The sequence below is a fragment of the Tamandua tetradactyla genome, chromosome 6, assembly GCF_023851605.1.
Source record: "Tamandua tetradactyla isolate mTamTet1 chromosome 6, mTamTet1.pri, whole genome shotgun sequence".
In the NCBI taxonomy this organism is placed as follows: Eukaryota; Metazoa; Chordata; class Mammalia; order Pilosa; family Myrmecophagidae; genus Tamandua; species Tamandua tetradactyla.
The window spans coordinates 78,980,574-78,985,306 of NC_135332.1; the positions used below are offsets into that span (position 1 = coordinate 78,980,574).

Here is a 4,733-nt window from a genome sequence, read left to right on the forward strand (position 1 = left end):
ATATATGCAGTGCAGGAAGAAGAGTATCTTCAATAAATGATATTGGGAAAACTGAACATCTACATGCAGAAGAATGAGGTTAGACCTTTACCTCACACTATATACAAAATTCAAATTGGAATGGATCAAGGACTTTAATGTAAAAGCAGAAACTATAAAATTCTTGGATGATAACATAGGGTCATGACTTGGGATTTAGCAAAAAGATTTGGAAACAAAAGAAAAAATAGATAAATTTTATATCATCAAAATTAAAATATTTTGTTCATAGAGGGTATGCCCGTTTGATTTTGTGGACTCCAGAGAAGCCATATGCTTTAAATCCTTATTCAATATTGCTGGCTGGGAGATTTTTGATTTTTGCATGGAGGTGTGACCCACCCAATTGTGGGTGGTAACTTTTGACTAGATGGCTTCCATGGAGTTGTGACTCTGCCCGTTCCAGGTGGATCTTGATTAGTTTACTGGAATCCTTTAAAAGAGGAAATATTATGGAGAGAATCCCCATTTTAGAGCCCAAGACCCACTAGAGCCCATGCAGCAAGAGACCTGGAGATGAAGAAGGAAAACACCCCAGGGGAACTTCATGAAACAAGAGGCCTGGTGAGAAAGCTAACAGATGCTGCCATGTTCACCATGTGACTTTCCAGTTGAGAGAGAAACCCTGAATGTCATTGGCCTTCCTTAAGTGAAGATAACCTCTTGTTGGTGCCTTCATCTGGACATTTTTGTAGACTTGCTTGGGACCTTTTCATGGCCTTAGAATTGTAAACTTACAACTTAATAAATTCCCCCTTTTAAAAGCCATTCTATTTCTTCTAGTATATCAAATTCCAGAGCTAGAAAACTAGAAAAGAGGGAAGGAAGTTATTAAGAAAGTGAAAAGATAACACACAGAATGCAAGAAAATAGTTGCAAATCATATGTTGGATAAGGGTATAATACTCAGAATATATAAAAATCTTTTACAATGCAACAAAACAACCCAATCAAAACTGGACAAAGAACTTGAATAGACATTTCTCCTTAGAAGATACACAAGTGTCCAATAAACATGCAAAAAGATGCTCAACATCTTTGGTACTAGAGAAATGCAAATGAAAACCGCAATGGGATACTACTTCACACATACAAGGGCTTTTTATTAAAAAACAAAAAATAACAAGTGTTGGAAATGATGCTGAGAAATCAGAACTCTAGTGCACTGTTGGTGGGAATGTAAAATGGTGCAGCTGCTGAGTAGAGCAATAGGACTTCTCCTCAAAAAATTAAATATATAATTCCTACCTGACCCAGAAATCCCCTTCTAGGTATATACCCAAAGACAGTTAGAACAAGGCTATTGATGTTATGCAGCAATCTTTATAGCATCATGATTCACAACAGCCCAAGCTGGAAACAACCCATGTCCATCAACAATGAATGGACAACCAAAACATAGCACATACACACAATGAAATGGTATTCAGCCATAAATATAAATGAACATATGAGAGAAGCAAGAAAATGGAAGAAACTTGCAAATGTCATGCAAAGTGAAATAAGCAAGAAACATAAGGAGAAAAATTGTATGATGTCATTTAAAAGAGATGATTAGAAACAACAATTTGTAGACAGAAAACAGATTATAGATTAACAAATAAGGAGAGGATGGAGGAAGGAGGGAAAGTGGAGTGTAAAAAACAGTACTTCTTTACTCTAGAGCTGCTTAGAGCCACTGATGGGCTAATGTGGTTTATAAATCTTTACTGAGTAAGTGTACTGAAGCTAGATTTACTCTCTACTGTGTGATCTTGGGCAAACTTCTTAACCTCTTGAGCCACAGCTTACTAACATGTAAAATCTCAGTGGGTTCCTCACAGGCATGTGGGGATTTAATTTAATTTAATGTAAAGCAGTTAGAAGGATGCCTGGAAAATAAAAAGATTTTGTGCAGATACTAATGTAAAATCTATTCTTTCTAAAATGTTTTCTTCAATATTCATTTATTTAAGTTTATTTATTTAGTGGTTTATATATTAGATAATCCTTAGACTATCCAAGGATTATATTTATTTCCTAATATATCCACTTATATTTAAAAAAAATACTCTTGTAAACTAGCTTTTCACTAAGGGATTATCTCAAATTGCTTTATTAAAGGAATCCTTGAACTCAACACATTTCAATGCATCAATCCCCAGACTCAACAAATTGAGGAGAAATTTTGACATGCTGAATTCATTTAAAAATCAATCTCAATGCTAGCTTTATCAGTGTTCACTCCTAATTACAGTGAAAGATGTAATTTAAATTTTTTTATTGAAATTCCTGGTTCAGTATGATAGCTTGCTTGCAGGCCTCAAGGAAGCCACCCACAACTATTCATCAAATATTCAGGCAGATTCACTGAAATATTTTTTTAAAACCTCAGAAATCTTTAAAAAAGTGATTCTGACAGATAACTCAACATTGGAACCTTGTAGAAATTGATGCTTATGTGAGGTGGAACTACATGGAGTATAAAATATAGAGCTAAGTTTTAATTCATAGAATAAATGTCTTATCTTTTAAGACTCACTTTAGAAATGAAAAGATAAGTCTACCCCCACTAACTCAGAGATGCAGAACTTTTCACAAGCATGGACATCCCACAAGAGTAGCTTTGTTCAGCTAATAACAGAAAAATGCAGGGGGAAAAAAAGTAATAGCAAAATGCTTTCTGAGGAGAGTGGTATTTCCCATGGCTAAAAGGGTTGTAAGCAGGGGCAAAGGAGACATAGCCTGTTAGACGTGCTGGCTGACAAGTACACTCTTCAGGGGACAGCATTGGCTCAGTTCTTTGATTCAATACCAGAAAACCTCGAAACGATGTTAGGAAAAACAATCCAAACAGACCAGCACAGAAGATGAAGAACTGGCACAAACAGTTGGACTGGAACCTGTGCATGATAACCTTCCCTTCAGCTACAGATTTAAAAATAGAATCTGCACACTGTGCCAGTCCTCAGGAAATATAGCTCAAGGCCAATTCCCTCACCTGATCTGGTAAGGCACAATCTGGCTGAATCTTTCTCTATCGGGGATGAATATGGAAAACAACAGCTACAGGGGTACCAGGAAAAATGCAAGCAAGGGAAATCGAACAGTTTCTAGGCACCACAGTAATGACATACTAACAAATTAATTTACTGTTGAGTCTAAGCAAAAATACATATAAAAATTTACATAGACATTAAATAAAATCAACTAGATAAATGCATGCCCGCTAATTTGTACATTTGTCTCTATGGGAAAATATAACCAATTGAAAAAATGATATAAAGAGACAATTTAATGAATCAGCAATGTTCATTTCAAAAAATATGAAAAAAAAGAACTCATCGATAATCAACAATGAATGAAAATTATAGTAACAATAAACTGGTTTTTCTTACTTTGTCTCCCCCCAAAGGATAACAAATATTGATGATAATTAGAAAATTAGGTACTTTCATACATTAGCAGTATGACTATTAAATTCTACAATTATTTTTATTTCAATGCATGCAGATTTAAAGTATGCAAATGTAAGACATGCAGCCACAATTCTCAAAATTTCTCCAATAATAAGATGTGCTGGAATGTATAATCATTACTGGCCAATAGAAACTTTTGAATTGATGGAAATATTCTATAACTTGGCTGCTTCTAGGAAGAGTAATTATTGAGCACTTGAAATGTAACTATGACTGAGAATCTGAATTTTTAATTTAATTTTTATTTTAAGAAATTATATTTAAATTTTAAAAGCCCACATATGCCAGCGGCTACATTATTAGTACAATAATGAAGTATTCTATTTAAGAATATTTATTGAAACAGTTTTGTAACTGCAAAATAATTTTTTAAAATATGGCACACTATGAATTTGCATGTCATCCTTGTGCAGGAGCCATGCTAAGATTCACCGTATCATTCCAATTTTATTTAGTATATGTGCTGTTGAAGCAAGCACTGCAAAATAATTTTTAAAAACCAAACATTCATAAATAAGGAATAAATTAATATATATACATGCAAATTAAGGAAGTTCATCTTTATTGACCAAAGCTAAATAGGATAAAATTATAATATAATTTTAAAATGATAATGAAAGCACAATAAGCACAACAAAATATTAGGTATTGATAGATGATGAATTTTACAATTTTTGATATATATCATATGCTTAAATTTGTACACACATATATACATTGAATATGTAGAGAAAGATGTAAAATACAATCAAACATACTTAAAATTTGTGGAAGTGAGATTTGATAAAGTGTGTTGGTTTGCTAATGCTGCTGGAATGAAATATACAGAAATGGGTCAGCTTTTACAAAGGGGATTTATTAAACTACAAATGTACAATTCTTAGCCTATGAAAAAGCCCAAATTAAGGCATAAACAAAAGGGTTCCTTCACTGAAGAAAGGTTAATCATCTGGGGTGAATTTCTCTGTCACATGGGAGGGCCCATGGCTTGCTTCCCAAAACAGATTTCTTGGCTCCTTGGGTCCTTCTGCATCTCCAAATGTCTGCATCAATGTTCTCTCCAAAATGCTCACCTCTCTTAAAGGATGCCAGTAAACATACCTTGAATAGGCAGAGTCACATCTCCATCTAATGCAAACTGACTCACCCACAACTGGGTGGGTCTCATCACCATGGAAACAACCTAATCAAAAGGCCCCATCCAACAATAAATCTGCCCCCACAAGATTGGATTGA

The 4,733-nt window shown here is 34.2% G+C and overlaps 1 non-coding gene across 1 annotated transcript; it reads right to left on the reverse strand.

Annotated features, from left to right (window-relative positions):
* Positions 1 to 3,867: 3,867 nt before the first annotated feature.
* LOC143689243 (U6 spliceosomal RNA) lies at positions 3,868 to 3,976 on the reverse strand. The gene has a single exon (XR_013178699.1). It is a non-coding gene; the product is annotated as a U6 spliceosomal RNA (small nuclear RNA).
* Positions 3,977 to 4,733: the final 757 nt, after the last annotated feature.